Raw genomic sequence first — 17,592 nt, 5'->3', positions numbered from 1 at the left:
ACAATAGAACAAGAAAGCCAGGTGTGATGGCTCACGCCTGTAATCCCAAATCCCAGTGCTTTGGGCGGCTGAAGTGGGAGGATCGCTTGAGCTTAGGAGTTTGAGACCAACCTGGGCAACATAGCAAGACCCTCCCTTTACACAAAATAAAAAATAAAAAAGTTAACTGGGCATGGTGTACGCACCTGTAGTTACAGCTATTCAGGAGGCTGAGGTGGTAGGATCACTTGAACCCAGACGTTACAGTGAGCTATAATCACGCCACTATACTCCCAGCCTGAGAAGCAGAGTAAGACATCATCTCTTAAAAAAAAAAATAGAATGAGAAACTTAGATATTCTTATGAAATAGCCTCTGCACAGACTCCACTGTTAGGATTTTTTCCAGTTTTTTTTACATGATACCATAATGGTTAGGACAGTCTGTTAAGTCAGGCCGCCTGGGTTCAAATCCTGGATGTGCCATTTCCTAACTTGGGTAAGTTGCTTAGCCTTTTTGTGCCTCAGTTTCCTCAATAACCACTTCAGAGAGTTATTGTGAGGATGAAATAACTATTTTATACAAAGCCTTAATGTACTGTCTGACATATAGTAAACATTCAATAAATGTTAACTGTTTTCTAGTTGTCTTACCCACACCCAATTCAATAGCATTTAAAAAACATTTACCTTTATGAAACTTCCCAAAGTATCTGATTTAGTGTTCTTAGAAACAACAGTTGTCTTTCTTTTTGCACCATTGGTTTACATAATGTTTAATTAAATTATGTAAATACAGTAACTACTACCACAGGAATAAAGAAATTTTGGAACAATCACAATGACTTACACCCCGCTGGTAAAAGTGGAAGTAATGAAGTAGTATATGTGTGTGGAAGAGAGTGGCCTGCCAGCCAGGAACATTCAGAGCACCGTGTCCATTAACTAGAATGTATTACAGCAGGAATGGAAAGTTTTAGTTAACCCAGTAGGTCGGTAGGGAAGAGGCTGGTTAAGAGAGCATCCACTCTTGGACAACAGCCTCTACCTTCCGGCTTCCTCTCTCCCTTGCTCCCGTTATAACTGTGCTTTCATCTCATTGACTGCCTAGACCCAAGCCAGACCTTTAATGTCCCCAAGCACCAAAAAAGAGAATGTTCCCTTATGTAATTTAAAATGAAAACAATACTAACTTGTAAAATAAGTGTAAGGAAGTTCAATAAATTTCTGACTTTTACCGTGGTGATTCTTTTGGTGATTTTTTTTTTTTTTTTAATTTCAAAGTTTTCCTAAAAAGATGTTGGCGGGGAGGGTTCACTTTGCTTTTTGGATGCCCGAAGAATGTGTTTGTCTATTGAGTAATCCAGCACTGCCTTTGACACTTCCATTTCTTCCTAACCTCTCAGCCTTCTCCCAGAATTACTTCCTTTCCTACTGAGCCTACATCTCATGATCCATCACTGTCAAATGCTCTCTTGCCAATGTCTTCCACCCAATTTCCTTACACACTTGTCTTTACACAGAACCCAGCTAATAAACCCCCCAAAACTGGGTATACTGCATTTGCGATAACTTTGTAGCTTCTGGGTTAAAATGTCTAAAAGGTAGTTGGACACAAAATCTGAAACCCAGGAAACAAAGTAAGGGTAGATAAAGGAATTTGTGAATCTTCAACAAAAAATGAGATTTGATCCTGTGCAGGTGGGCCACATGGTCAAAGAAGGGCATGTAGAGTAGGAAGAACAAGAGCCGGGCTGTGAACTCTGGGAACACCACTGTGTAAGGGGTGGGTGAAGTGGAACTGCCGATGAAAGAGGGAATATCCACATGCAAGGAAGCCTGAATCCAGGGAAGGAGAGCTTCAAGAAGGAGTGGTTGTGGATGTCAAGTGTATTAAAGAGGTACGGTCAGATTAGACAATGCCTAGCACCTAGTAGGTTCTCAGTGCATACTTGCTGACGGATGGATTCACCAAGACTGCAACAGTCAGGACGTCATTGATGATCTTGGTGCTTAGTTTGAGTTTTCCTAAAAGTGGACCCTGAGACGATTAGTCTGTTTGAAAGATGAAGAACACTGGTGTGTGTAGGAGAGGGGGATGAACAGGGAGGGGATGGCCAGTAAAGGGTGAATCAGGCCAGCAGCCACCGTGGGCAATTACAGCTTAATCCCATGGGGAAAGCCCTGGAAGTCATGCAGAACACCCACCTCATCGTTCCTCTCTCATGGGGTGAGGGAGCTCTTTCAGGTCATTGGTTGAGGGCTGTTCTTAGAGGGCACTAATTCACTGACATTTCCAGCCTGCTGCTTGGGCAGGAGAACAGACCCCGGCTGTGAGAGAAACCCCTCAGGCGAATGAATGCAGGTACCAGCAGCTGGAAGCCTGGGCTTCACTGAAGTAGTAAGGGCAGGGGATACTGGTAGGGCAGTGACATCCCCTAACACCTGGTACCTGTGGTTTCACTGGCAGAAGCTAGACTGCTGTGGAGCAGTAGGAAATTGGAAGTGAGAAGTGGAGGAAATGGGTGTAGGTAACTATTTCAAGATGTTTGGCTGAAAAAATAAGATAAAAGATACGTCAGTAGGCTGACTCTGCGAAGGGTAGGAAAGAACAGGGTAAAACGGGAGATCGGAGCCTCCCGGTGCTGTTCCTTGAGGGTTCTCACAACACTTCCCTGTTTTTAGTTAGGGGAGAGGAGGTCAGCTGCACTAACCACTTCTTACTTCAGGATCCTCTTTTAGCTTCTCCCAGACTAGCGCCCAGTGTTTCCTCTGCTAAACTTTGGGTCCTGGGTTCCCCAGCTAAAGAGGCCCTGCTGGTACAGCCTCACATGCTAGCAATTCTAAGCCTGAAGTGCCAGAGGAATAGCTTGAATATAGCTGCAGAGCAGACAGGGACACATGTGGAAGATGGTGGCTAGATTCTGAACCCTAGGAGAACCACAAGGTCAGAGGAGGCCTTCTGAGGGGTCTGACGCTGCTGAGGGACTCCTTGCATTCCTGGCCTTCCCCCTCCCCTGTCAGCACATCTCAATAATAGGTTTGGTTTGGGTTTAACAGACCTGCCCCCTTGCAGGAACCTTCCTGGGACATTCGTCTAAATATAACTCTTTGATGTCTCTCTCTTAGCTAAAGCTTAAGCTCACGGAGGCAGGGATGGTGTTCATTTCAGCACTGTTGTATCCCTGGTGTCTGGTGCCTAGTCAGTACTCAATAAATATTGCATATTTAATGCAAAAATACCCAGCAACAGGTAATGCTGTCTACTGATGGTGCCTATACCAAGAAAAAGATAAAACCAGGATTTTATCCTTCTAGAAGTGGATTTTTTATGCAGTTAGTGAATTTAAACTTCCAGGTCCCTTACTTTCATGAACTCCTTTCAAGAGCCTGGAAGAGGCCTTAGCAATATTTTTACATGGTTATATTTTTTCACTTTGCAAAAATAAAATACTTGAATCAAAATTGAGATTTCCCTTCAAGTTCATACTTCCCCTCCTGGAGTGGCGTTGGAGTGGCCACGGATGTTTTGGTGATCTGTTTCAGGAGAAGCTGAGTTGGGAGTATATTTTATATTTAGTTTATTTGAGTATATTTTATATTTAGTTTATGCATCTGTTTATGTGGTTTGCAGTCTCTTCTGTACAGTTAACTTACTGTTGGCTGTCCTGGTGTATAAATGACTTCAGGAGTACTGCTGCTGCCCACTCTGCTAATTAACTGGGTCAGGTCATGAAGGTGCGTGATCAGAGCTTGTCAGGGGACATGAATGTGTCCTATGATGCTCTGCAATGGAAGAGAAACAAGGCTTAAAATGTATGGATCCAGAAACTAGTCCTCACATATGTAAAATTGTAAGTGGAAATTTTGGTTCTTATTAATGGCTGGTCAAAACAAAATGTCGCACCTGTCAGGAATACATCTTAATGCAGTGTATACAATTGTAAATGTATCATTTTTTTTCTTTTTCCTTTTCTTTCCTTTTTTTTTTTTTTTTTTTTTTTTTTTTTTTTTTTTTTTTTTTTTTTTTGAGCCAGAGTCTTGCTCTGTTGCCCAGGCTGGAGTGCAGTGGCGCAATCTTGGCTCACTGTGACTTTCATCTCCCAGGTTCAAGCGATTCTCTCGCCTCAGCCTCCCAAGCAGCTGGGATTACAGGTATGCACCACCATGCCCAGCTAATTTTTTTTTTCTTGTATTTTTAGTAAAGACAGGGTATCACCATGTTGGCCAGGCTCATCTCAAACTCCTGCTCAAGTGATCTGCTTGCCTTGGCCTCCCAAAGTGCTGGGATTACAGGTGTGAGCCACCACACCTGGTGTGTGTGTATGTGTGTATATATATATATATGGGAATCACATGAAATGGAATTTATTAAAATTCCTGTGTTTATGGTGCATAAGCCTGTAGCAATACTACTAACAACGAGTGCATTCTTATGTGAAGTTATATACACATCTCCAAGAGATTGACATCACCAAAGGTAACAGAAAACTCGTAATTGTGTCACTGTAACCAGGACACCAATAATAAACTGTAAAAGAGTATCAGTAAGCCGGGCGCGGTGGCTCAAGCCTGTAATCCCAGCACTTTGGGAGGCCGAGACGGGCAGATCACGAGGTGAGGAGATCGAGACCATCCTGGCTAACACGCTGAAACCCCATCTCTACTAAAATACAAAAAACTAGCCGGGCGAGGTGGCGGGCGCCTGTAGTCCCAGCTACTCCAGAGGCTGAGGCAGGAGAATGGCGTAAACCTGGGAGGCGGAGCTTGCAGTGAGCTGAGATCCGGCCACTGCACTCCAGCCTGGGAGACACAGCCAGACTCCGTCTCAAAAAAAAAAAAAAAAAAAAAAAGAGTATCAGTAAAGTCCGAGAATATTAAGGAAAATTCGAAAGGCCATGAAATCTTACAACTCCTATATGAAAGAAACTTGATAGAGGTTTCCCCAAATTTCACATTAATCCTTAACATTTATATAACAGTACTAGTAAGGAGTTTTGAGGTGGAAAGAAATTCTCTAAGCTATCAGTTATAAACAAATTTTGGTCAACAATGGTAGAAGAAAGACAGGATTTTCTATTTTCTTCATAGAAAAATAAAGTACAGATACTTCAGAATTGTTCATATGAAGAGTCAGAGTCCATAGCTTAGAAAATACAAGAAAGGCCGGGTGCAGTGGCTCACACCTGCAATCCCAGCGCTTTGGGAGGCCAAGGCGGGCGGATCACAAGGTCAGGAGATCGAGACCATCCTGGCTAACACAGTGAAACCCCATCTCTACTGAAAATACAAAAAATTGGCCGGGCGTGGTGGTTGGCGCCTGTAGTCCCAGCTACTCGGGAGGCTGAGGCAGGAGAATCGTGTGAACCCAGGAGGCGGAGGTTGCAGTGAGCCAAGATCACACCACTACACTCCAGCCTGGACGACAAAGCAAGACCTTCCATCTCAAAAAACAAAAAAAGAAAATACAAGAAAGGTATGGCGGGCGGATCACCTCAGGTCGGGAGTTTGAGACTAGCCTGACCAACGTGGAGAAACCCCGCCTCTACTAAAAATAAAAAATTAGCCAGGCATGGTGGCACATGCCTGTAATCCCAGCTCTTGGGAGGCTGAGGCAGGAGAATCATTTGAACCCAGGAGGCAGAAGTTGTGGTGAGCTGAGATCGCGCCATTGTACTCCAGCCTGGGCAACAAGAGCGAAACTCTGTCTCAAAAAAAAAAAGAAAAAAGAAAGAAAAAAAAAACAGAAAATACAGGAAATAAACACTTAGAAGTATATCAATTAATTTAAAATTATGTTATTGGAATATTTTTGTGATGATTCTCATTTTCCTCAACCTTTAAAACTTTGTAATTGTTGTGAAATGATTTGTCATTCTAATAATACTTTTGAACCTAATTTTTATTTGTAATTTTGTTTCTTTTTTTTTTTTTAAGAGGGTCCTCAAAGTGGTATATGCTAAGCTTTGGATGCCACAGAATGGGAATCTGCCCCATATCCTCCTTATCTGCCTGGTTTTAGGTGGTTTGGGATGTAAAGCAATATCATGTTTTGAGTCCAAACTGTAGACAATTGGTGTATAATTGGTTTCCATGTAGACATTTTAGATGTCTCTTGACCTCTGTCTTTGTTTATAGAATAACTTGAGTTTCCAGAATTAACCAGGAGCTGAGAACCACTCCCTTCTAATTCACTCATGGAGTTTGATCTTTAATCTTCCCGAGCCTCCTCATTCTAGACTCACCCTGAGCCCAGGCTCCAGGGACAGATTCCTTCTTTTTCCATAGGGTGACCTCTAGAATGGAGACAGTTGAAGAGGAGAGGAAGAGGGTCACATGTGTGCAGAATTCTCATTTGGTGATTCTTTGGAGGGGTGCCTCCTAACTGGTTCAGTTGGTATATCTTGCAGAGAAATCTGACAGAAATAAGAAAGGAGGGGGCATACTATGAACAGTTGCAGAAAATAGGGATATTTAGCCTAGAGAAAAGATACCACTTTTAGAGGCCTCTTGCCACAACAACATTGTATAACAAACTTACTCAGAATTCAGTGTCATAGATGATGGATATATATTTCTTGAGTGTACAGTTGTATAGATCACCTGAGATTCAGCTAGTCTAGGCTGAGCTCAGATGGGCCTGACTCTAAGCTGCGGGTTAGGTCCAGGTCTGTTCCATGTGTCCTTTAATGTTCTTGAACCAGCAGCTACCAGAGGCATGTTCTTCTCATGGTGGGAGGCAGGAGCCCAAGAGACCAAGGCCGACTTTGTATGCGCATCTTTTTCTTTTTCTTTTCTTTTTTTGTGCATATCTAAAATCTCTACTTGCATTATATCTACTAACATTCCACTGGTTAAAGGAAATCGATGGCCAAGCCCAAAGTCAGAGGGTAGGAATGTCACTTCATCCTGCTTTGAAGACTAAGCAAGTCATATGAGCAAAGCACATCTGTGTGGCAGAGAAGATGGGAGGTAGAGGAATGAAGGGAATGGATATTTGATGAACTAATATGCCACAATAGCTATCATATCAAAGAAACAGCAACGGCCGGTGCCGTGTCTCAAGGGCCCTGTAATCCCGCACTTTGGGAGGCCGAGACGGGCGGATCATCCGAGGTCAGGAGATGAGACCATCCTGGCTAACACGGTTGAAACCTCGTCTCTACTGAGAATGAAGAATACAAATGTCTATAGAAAATTTTACGGTGCACTTCTGAGCTTAGAAGGTATTGTGGGCACGCCTGTAGCTCCAGCGTAAGCTACGGGAGGCTGAGGCAGTGAGCTACTGGCGATTATATCTGCCGGAGGTTCGCGAAGACTGGAGGGCAGCCCTGCCACAGAATGAGCTGAGATCCAGCGCCCACTGCTACCTCCCAAGTCACAACTTGTGGCTCCAGTCAGAGCAAGATCTCGCTCAATAAACAAAACCGTCTCAAAAAAAAAAAAAAAAAGAAAAAGAAACAGCAACTTGCCTCCGTCAGTCCTCAACCCACGGAAACCTATCCTCACTCCCCATTGTTAACAAAATCATTCTCGTACTGACTGCCTCATTCCATCTAGAATCTGATTTCTCTTCTTCATTCTTACTACATTACTTGCCTAGATTGCCGCTACAGCCTACTAACTGCTCTCCTTGTCTCTGGTGTCGTCCTTTCCTGATTCATCATCCACAGAGCTGCCAGCTATTATCTGTATCTCATCAGCATCCACATCATCATTATTGATACCTATTTTGCATTATACTTACTGGTTTATGTGCCTGGCTCCTTCATTATACTGAGAGTTTCTGGATGGCAAGAACTGTGTTTTATTTACCTTTGAATCTCCAGCACCTTACACAGGGTCTGACACATAGTACAACTTCAGTAAATTAATATGAAAAGAAAGAATCAAAGAAAGGAGATGGGGTTTCAGTTCAAGTCTGCTTGACCTGAAAACCCATACTGTTTCTACACTATCATAATATATCTTCAGTCACAGATGTGTTGCTGATAAAAATACAGCTCAAACCCTCCCACTGCGACACCAGTGGAAAAGCAGGTTACTAAATCTAGATTAACTAAAGATTTTCTCCTATTATCACAATAATCCTTCCCAATCCTAATTCCTCTAAAATGGAAAGGTCTAGAAGCCATAAAAAATTTTAATGGCCATAAATATATATAAAAAGATGCTCAACTTTACTCTTAGATAAATCCATGTGCCATTTTTTTTTTTAGAGGGACCCTCACTATGTTTCAGAAGCTGGCCTCAAACTCCTGGGTTGAGGGTGATCCTTCTGCCTCAGCTTCCTGCGTAGCTGAGATTATAGGCATGCACCACCACACCTGGCTGCGATATGCCATTTTTTACCTATCAGACTGGCAGAGATCAAAAAGATTTTAATAGTGCACAAGTATACCTTAGAGATGTTGAAGATCCAGTTCCAGACCACCACAATAAGGCAAATATCACATCAAAGCGAGTCACATGAACTTTTGGTTTTCCAGTGCATATAAAAGTTACATTTGCCGGGCGCGGTGGCTCAAGCCTGTAATCCCAGCACTTTGGGAGGCCGAGACGGGCGGATCACGAGGTCAGGAGATCGAGACCATCCTGGCTAACACGGTGAAACCCCGTCTCTACTAAAAAATACAAAAAACTAGCGGGGCGACGTGGCGGCGCCTGTAGTCCCAGCTACCCAGGAGGCTGAGACAGGAGAATGACGTGAACCCGGGAGGCGGAGCTTGCAGTGAGCTGAGATCCGGCCATAGCACTCCAGCCTGGGTGACAGAGCGAGACTCCGTCTCAAAAAAAAAAAAAAAAAAAAAAAGTTACATTTATGCTATGTTGTAGTCTATTAAATGTGCAATAGCGTTATGTCTAAAAAACAATGTACACACCTTAATTTTAAAATATTTCATTGCTAAAAAATGCTAATGATCATCTGAGACTTCAGCAAATCATATTTTTGCTAGTGGAGAGTTTTGCCTCAGTGTTGATGACTGCTGACTGATCACGGTTGTTGCTTAAGGTTGGCGTAGCTGTGGCAATTTCTTAAAATGAGACAACAATGATATTTGCCGCATTGACTCTGTTTTTATGAAAGATTTCTCTGTAGCATGTGATAGCATTTTATTCACAGTAGATATTTGATAGCATTTTACTCACAGTAGAACTTCTTTCAAAATTGTAGTCAGTCCTCTCAAACCCTGCAGCTACTTTATCAGCTAAGTGTATGTAAGATTCTAAGTTCTTTGTTGTCATTTCAGCAATGTTCACAACATCTTCACCAGGAAGTGGATTCTATTTTAAGAAACCACTTTGTTTGCTTATCCATAAAAAGCAACTCCTCATCCAGTCAGGTTTTCTTACGAGATTGCAGCAATTCAATTACATCTTCAGGCTCTACTTATTGTAATTCTCACTATTTTGACCACATTCACAGTTACTTTCTCCACTAAGGCCTTGAAACGCTCAAAGTCACCCATGAGGGCTGGAATTAACTTCTTCCAAATTGTTAATATTGATATTTTGGCCCCCTCCCATGAATCATGACTCTTCTTAATGGAATCTAAAATGATGAATCCTTTCCAGAAGATTTTCAATTTACTTTGCCCAGATCCATCAGAGGAATCACTATCTATAGCAGATATAGCCTTACAAAATGTATTTGTTAAATAATAAGACTTGAAAGTTGAAATTACTCCATGATCCATGGGCTGTAGAATGGATGTTGTGTTAGCAGGCATGAAAACAACATTCATATTCTTGTACATCTCCATCAGAGCGCATGGGTGACCAGGTGCATTGTCAATGTGCAGGAATATTTTGATAGGAATATTTTTCTTTTAGCAGTAGATCTCAACAATGGGCCTAAAATATTATGTAAACCATGCTATAAACAGATGTGCTGTCATCATGGCTTTGTTGTTCCATTTATAGAGCACAGGCAGAATAGATTTAATTCTTAAGGGCCCTAGGATTTTTGGAATGGCAAATGAGCACTGGCTTCAACTTTAAGTCACCAAGTGCATTATGCACCTAACACGGTCAACCTGTCCTTTGAAGCTTTGAGGCATTGACTTCTTCTCTCAAGCTTTGAAAGCCCTGGATGGCACCTTCCAATATAAGGCAGTTTCAACTACATTGAAAATTCATTGTTTAGTGCAGCCACCTTCTTCAATTATCTTAGCTAGATCTTTTGGATAACTTGCAGCTTCTCCATCAGCACTTGCTACTCCACCTTGTAATTTTCTGTTATAGAGATACCTTCTTTCCTTAAACATCATGAGGCAACCTCTGCTAGCTTCAAACTTTTTCTTTTTTTTTCTCTTTTCTTTTGAGACAGAATTTCGCTCTTGTTGCCCACGCTGGAGTGCAGTGGCATAATCTCAGCTTACTGCACCCTTTGCCTCCCGGGTTCAAGCGATTCTCCTGCCTCAGCCTCCCGAGTAGCTGGGATTATAGGCATGCGCCACCACGCCCAGCTAATTTTGTATTTTTAGTAGAGACAGGGTTTCTCCACGTTGGTCAGGCTGGTCTCGAACTCCTGACCTCAGGTGATCCGCCCGCCTTGGTCTTCCAAAGTGCTGGGATTACAGGCGTGAGCCACCGTGCCCGGCTGCTTCAAACTTTTCTTCTGCAGCTTCCTCACATCTCTCAGCCTTCATAGAATTGAAGAGAGTTAGGGCCTTGGTCTGGATTAGGCTTTGGCTTCAGGGAATGTTGTGGCTGATCTTCTATCCAGACCACTAAAACTTTCTGTCAGCAATTAGACTGTTTCATTTCTTATCATTCATGTGTTCACTAGCATAGCGTTTTTTATTTCTTTTAAGAACTTTTCCTTTGCATTCACAACTTGGCTAACTGTTCAGCACGAGAGGCCTGGCTATCAGCCTGTCTCAGCTTTTGACATGCCGTCTGTACTAAGCATAGTCATTTCCAGCTTTTGATTTAAAGTGAGAGATGTGTGGCTCTTCCTTTCACTTGAACATTGAGAGCTCTTTGTAGGGTTATTAATTGGCCTAATTTCTTTCTTTTTTTTTTTTTTTTTTGAGACGGAGTCTCGCTCTGTCGCCCAGGCTGGAGTGCAGTGGCCGGATCTCAGCTCACTGCAAGCTCCGCCTCCCGGGTTTACGCCATTCTCCTGCCTCAGCCTCCGGAGTAGCTGGGACTACAGGCGCCCACCACCTCGCCCGGCTAGCTTTTGTATTTTTTTTTTAGTAGAGACGGGGTTTCACTGTGTTAGCCAGGATGGTCTCGATCTCCTGACCTCGTGATCCGCCCGTCTCGGCCTCCCAAAGTGCTGGGATTACAGGCTTGAGCCACCACGCCCGGCCAATTGGCCTAATTTCAATATGGTTGTGTCTCAGAGAATAGGGAGGCCCAAGGAAAGAGATGGGGAAATAGCCGGTTGGTGGAGCAGTCAGAACACACACAACATTTATTAAGTGTGCCATCTGATATGAGTGTGGTTCATGGCACCCCAGATCAATTACAATAGTAACATCAAAGATCAAGAATTACCAAAATGTGACACAGACACAAAGTGAGCACAGGCTGTTGAAAAAAATGGCACTGATAGGTTTGCTGAACACAGGGTTGCCACAAACCTTCAATTTGTAAAAAACATAATGGCTACAAAGTGCAATAAAACAAAGTATGCCTGTACCAGTGAAAGATGTGGAAAGAAACATTCGCATATATCGCTAATGACAGTGTAAATTGGTTCAACCTCTATGGAGGGCAATTTGGCGGTATCTATCAGCTCTTCCTGTACTGATATGGAAAGGTCTCTGATATATCTTGTGTCGTAAGTGAAAATGCAAGATGTGGAAGCGGAGTGCATTATTACCTTTTGTGTGTGTTGTAGGAAGATAAACAGCTATACATATAAGTTGTTATTGCTTAGGCAAGCCCTGGGAAGATATACAAGAAACTTTAATAGTACTTGCGTTTGGGGAGGGGAATTGAGCTGGAAAACAAGAGTGAAGGAAGATTTATTTGTCCTTATATAATCTTTTGTATCTTTTAAATTTTGTTCCATGTAGAATAGAATTGTTTAGGCCAGGTGCAGTGGCTCATGCCTATAATTTCAGCACTGTGGGAGGCTGAGGCAGGTGGATTGCTTGAAGTCAGGAGTTTGAGACCAGCCTGGCCATGATGGTGAAACTCGGTCTCTACAAAAAAATACAAAAAATTAGCTGGGCATGGTGGCACACACCTGTGATCCCAGCTACTTGGGAGGCTGAGGCACAAGACTTGCTTGAGCCTGGGAGGCAGAGGTTGCAGTGAGCCAAGATCACACCACTGCACTCCAGCCTGGGCAACAGAATGAGACTCCGTCTCAAAAAAAAAAAAAGAAAAAAAAAGAATAGAATTGTTTAGATGCCAAAAACAATATCAGAAGATCAACAACAAACTGGAGAACATATTTACAACATAATATGACAAAGGGCTAATTTCTTTAATCTACAGAGAGTTTATAAATCAGTCTAAAAAATTAACAGAAGAGGGTAAAGGATATTAGAACTCTTTTAGAAAGAAATACAAATGGCCAATAATCATATGAAAAAGATGCCTAACTTATGTATTATTAAAGGAAAGAAAACCCACAGGGAATCCTTTGGAGAAGAATTGAACTCTATTATTAGATGTGTTTAAGTAGAGAATAAATGACCCATTATTAAGGTTGTTGTTAAGGAGTTTCTTTCAATCATCTGATAAAGGAAAGGTTTCCAACATCTGAGGGAACTAATTCCTTCCAATCCTTAGGTCTTTAATTCTTTATGGTACCCAGTGGCAGTGTATAGATAAGGCCAGGCAAGCCAGCCTAAGAAAAGGAAGGGAAGGAAAATAATAGAAGTTCACCTAGAAAGCACAAATCTCAGAAATGGAAGGGATCTTGGAGTTCATTTTTCAGACCTCCCTGCTAATACATTTCCTCTTGGGACACAGTCCCAGATCTGCCACTTAACACCACTGAGCAAGTTTATTGGTATATTATTCATTCATTCACTAAATATTTACTGAGTTCCTTCTATGTGTGAGGCACAGTCCCTGTCCTCATGGAAACAGGCATTAATCAAATGTAAAATTGCAACTGTAGCAGGCACTATGAAGAAGAATTATGCAGTGCTATGACAGCCCGAGTATGATATGACCCAGACAAAAAATTTAGGAAAGTTGAACTGATTAGGATGAATAGGCATTTAGGCAACAGAGAGGAAGAACACTAGGCAGAGGCAATCACAGGTGCAAAGGCCCTACCAGGAGGGATCACGACAAGCACTAGGTTGGAAAAGACTGAAAATAGTATGAAAGTATGGTACAAGGTGAGGTTGCAGAGTCTGACATTAAGGGGTTCTTACTCTAAGAACTATGGGAATCCCTTAAAGGGTTTGAACGGGATGAAGGAGTAAAGGACACACATCCTGATCAGATTCAGATTTTGAAACTATGACTCTGGCTGCAGAGTAGAGAATGGATTGCAGGGAGACAAGAGCAGATGTGCAGAGGTGAGTAAGGAGGCAGATAAAGTAGACAGGAGATCATGGGTGCTTAGACGAGCATGTAGAGCAATGCGGACATATGTGAGAGATGTTTAGGAAGTAAAATTGGTAAGACTTGATGATGGATTCCATCTCGAGAGTGACAAAGAGGAAGGAAATATGTCAATAATGCTTCCTAAGATTTTGGCATGTGCAATGGAATAGATGAGGCAGAAAACAATGGAAGAGAACTAAGTTTGGAAGGGAATCACAGTTCAGTTGAGAACATGCCAGCTATGAGATGCTTTTGAGAGCACACATCAGTCAGTTGGCAACATTTATTTATGGAGTGTCTGCTAAGTAGCTAGTAGTGGAATATGCAGGTTTACTTATTTGTAAAAAAGAAAAATAAAAAGGATACACACAATTCCCCCTTCTTTGAGACCCTTGCTGTTCCACTATTCTATTGTCTTCTCACTTCTATCACTGTCTGTTCTCTGACAGTCTCCACTCCTCATTTGTTGGATGGAATGATCTGATCCCTCACATGTATAGTTTCTTGGCCTGTTAATTTCTACAGACCTTTACCACCACTCCATTTCACTGTCCAGTCCCATGGCCATACTGTGAGCCTCATTACTAAGAACTTATCAACCTTAAACTTCTTGCTTTCTAACTGGACCCTCCTGTCCTTTTGGCTCGCTCATTTCCCTCCCGTCCTCTTCCTGCATCCTCCTCATTTACTTTCCTATTTCTTCCCTTCCTATTATTTCCAAAGCTTTCTGGAAGGATTTCCTCTCTACTGTGGCCTGACACATAGGAGACATTCAATGAATACTTGAGAGGTGACCTTCTCCTCTTCTTTGTCTCCCATTCATTCCCAACCCACTGGACTTCAGCATTGACCTCCACCTCCACCAAGGCTGAGGCGGGGGATCACTTGAGCTCAGGCATTCGAGGCTGCAGTGAGCAGTGACCGTGCTGCTGCACTCCATCCTGTGTGACAGAGTGAGACCCTATCTCAAAAAAAAGATAAAATTCACCATTTTAATCATTTTGAACTGTACAAGTCATTGATTGAGTGCAGTGGCTCACGCCTGTAATCCTAGCACTTTGGGAGTCCAAGGCTGGTGAATCACCTGAGGTTAGGAGTTCGAGACCAGCCCAGCCAACATGGCAAAACCCTGTCTCTACTAAAAATACAAAAATTAGCTGGGCGAGGTGTTGGGTGCCTATAATCCCAGCTACTCAGGAGGCTGAAGCAGGAGAATCGCTTGAACCTGGGAGGCGGAGGTTGCAGTGAGCCAAGATCGTGCCACTGCACTCCCAGCCTGGGCAACAGAGCGATACTCCATCTCAAAATTAAATAAAATAAAGTGTACAAGTCAGTGGTTTTTAGTATAATCAGAATGTCATTCAACTATCACCATCCTCTAACTCTGGAACATTTTCATCATGCTCTAAAGAATCCCTGTACTGGCCACGCACCGTGGCTCATGCCTGTAATCCCAGCACTTCGGGAGGCCAAGGTGGGCGGATCACCTGAGGTCAGGAATTCGAGACCAGCCTGGCTAACGTGGTGAAACCTGTTTTTACTAAAAATATAAAAAATTAGCCGGGCTTGGTGGCACACGCCTGTAATCCCAGCTTCTTGGGAGCCTGAGGTAGGAGAATCACTTGAACCCGGGAGGCAGAGGCTGTGGTGAGCTGAGATTGCACCATTGCACTCCAGCTTGGGCAACAAGAATGAAACTCTGTCTCAAAAAACAAAAACAAAAACAAGAAGCCCTGTACTTCTGAATTCTCCCTCTTCTCCATCTCCTGGCAACCACTAATCTGCTTACCATCTCTGTGATTTTACCTATTCTAGACATTGCACATAAATAAAATCATAAAATATGTGACCTTTTGTGTCTAGCTTGTTTCCCTTAATATAATGTTTTCAAGTTTTACCACTATTGTAGCATGTTTCAGTACTTCATTCCTTTTTATGGCTTAATAATATTCCATTGTATGGATATACCATATTTTGTTTAGCCATTCATTAGTTGATGGAATTGATCTCATTTCCACATTTTGGCTATTATAATAATGTTGCTATGCACATTGCTGTACAAGTTTTTGTGTCGACATATGTTTTCAATTCTCTTGGGTATGTATCTAGGAGTGGAATTGCTGGGTCACGTGATAACTGTATGTTTAACGTTTTGAGGAACTGCCAAACTCCTTTCCATAGCCACTGCACCATTTACACCATTCCCATCAGCCCTCCATGAGGGGTCCAGTTTTCCCACATCCTGGGTGCCACTTATTTTCTGGTTTGGTTTTGTTGTTGTGTTTTGTTTGGGCTTTTAAAAACCAGCCATCCTAGTGGGTGTGAAGCAGTATCTCACTGTGGTTTTGATTTGCATTTCCCTAGTGACTGATGATACTGAGTATCTTTTCATTTTGGGGCCGTCTGTGTATCTTCTTTGAATGTAGAGTCTTTTTGAAAGGCAGTCTCATCAGATTGCTTCAGTACTGAACATTTTGCATTGTTCCCAATTGCCTACAGGATAAAATAAACATTTCTGAGTGTGCCACACAAGGCCCTTCAGGATCTGGCCTCAGCCTTCCGGTCCAACAGCTTCTGTCACTCTCCTTCCCACACTTTCTGTTTCAGCTGTGTTGAACTGAGGAGAGGTGGGGATATTTTGCTTTTGTTTCCTTTTTGTGTCAAACTAGTCTGCAACAATAGAGGATGTCAACCGAAGTTAAGGAACGGAGTGAGCTGGCCAGAGCAGGGTGATGAGATGGTGCACATGCCTGCAGTTCCCTGCTGTCTTGCCTTTCTCCCTCTGATCCTTCTTGCCTTTTACTTCTCGGCAGCACTCACTTCGCCCTAACTAGACCACGTAAGTCCTGGACAGGACGATATTCATGTCTCTAGACCATACTGGAAGGTTCTGGCTTTGAAGTTTTCCTGGGCTGTGAGGTATGTGTTTCCCCACATCCTCTGCTTTCCTGGGACTACAGTAGGCAGGGCAGGAGGAGGCAGGTGGGCAGAGGAATAGCAGCCGTTTGTTCTGGAGGCCCCTTCCCTCTCCCGTCTTGACTGCAAAGGGCTGGAAAGTCAGTTTCTATTGTGATTAAGTTATAATTTAAGGCAGTGAACATGTGCTCTGCTGGCGGCTATAAAGATTCAAATCATAAAGTTTTACAGTGGAACGGTTTCTGTAAAAGCATCGTTAGGAAGTGGGAACCATGCCTTTAATTCTTATGACATATGGGACTGCCTGGTTTGTTTTGGTTTCAGTGGAGTTTAGTAGGGTGATGGTCTGACTAATTAAAGTCAGACCTTCCTCTACATAATGCTGTGCCCATCACAGGACAGTGTAGAGAGGTGGAACTTTTCTCCCCATCTCAGCTCATCAGGGATGGGGAGCCTCAGAAACCAGGAGTAACCCTTTGAAAACTAAATATTTTAAAATCTCTTCCAACTTACTAGGCTTCATTTCTTGGGGAGTCTATGTGTTCCTCTGTTCCTTTCTGGCCAGGGGCAGACCTCAACAATGAACCAGCCTGATGGAAGATAATTTCCTTCAGAGGGGTCAGCTGAGAAGATAATCGGGCCCTGTAACTAGGTCAATGGTAGAAACAGAGAGAATAATAATATCGTAGCTATCTCAACCGACTTCCACTTAACTTACATGCCCGGTTAACCGACACTCTCTATATCCTGTATATAACATTCTAACTGATGCCCACGACATACTATCGGCTGATGGTTTTGCTAGTATACCATCTTGGCCACTTACTGTCATTCCCATGCGTTGTCTTGTGTGCTTACCAGAACTCAGCTGTACTTGTTTCTAAGCCTCTTTATACCCGTGCTAGTTATTTTATTTTTTTTTTTTTTGAGGCGGAGTCTTGCTCTGTCACCCGGGCTGGAGTGCAGTGGCCGGATCTCAGCTCACTGCAAGCTCCGCCTCCCGGGTTTACGCCATTCTCCTGCCTCAGCCTCCCGAGTAGTTGGGACTACAGGCGCCCGCCACCTCGCCCGGCTAGTTTTGTATTTTAGTAGAGACGGGGTTTCACCGTGTTAGCCAGGATGGTCTCGATCTCCTGACCTTGTGATCCGCCCGTCTCGGCCTCCCAAAGTG

General features: G+C 43.0%; 1 protein-coding gene and 1 long non-coding RNA gene across 2 annotated transcripts in view; one reads left to right on the top strand and one right to left on the bottom strand.

Annotated features, from left to right (window-relative positions):
- The window catches only part of RNF220 (ring finger protein 220), a 262,744-nt gene that overhangs the window by 52,825 nt on the left and 192,327 nt on the right, over positions 1–17,592 (top strand).
- Positions 232–17,143, bottom strand: LOC108535678 (uncharacterized). The gene is made up of 4 exons (XR_001887292.1): positions 16,935–17,143; positions 6,224–6,394; positions 3,636–3,764; positions 232–303 (listed from the first exon to the last, which is right to left on the bottom strand). It is a non-coding gene; the product is annotated as an uncharacterized LOC108535678 (long non-coding RNA).

The sequence above is a fragment of the Rhinopithecus bieti genome, unplaced genomic scaffold, assembly GCF_001698545.2.
Source record: "Rhinopithecus bieti isolate Rb0 unplaced genomic scaffold, ASM169854v2 scaffold_12155, whole genome shotgun sequence".
Lineage (NCBI taxonomy): Eukaryota > Metazoa > Chordata > Mammalia > Primates > Cercopithecidae > Rhinopithecus > Rhinopithecus bieti.
The sequence above is the reverse complement of the archived record's forward strand: the minus strand, read 5'-3'. Positions and strand labels throughout refer to the sequence as shown.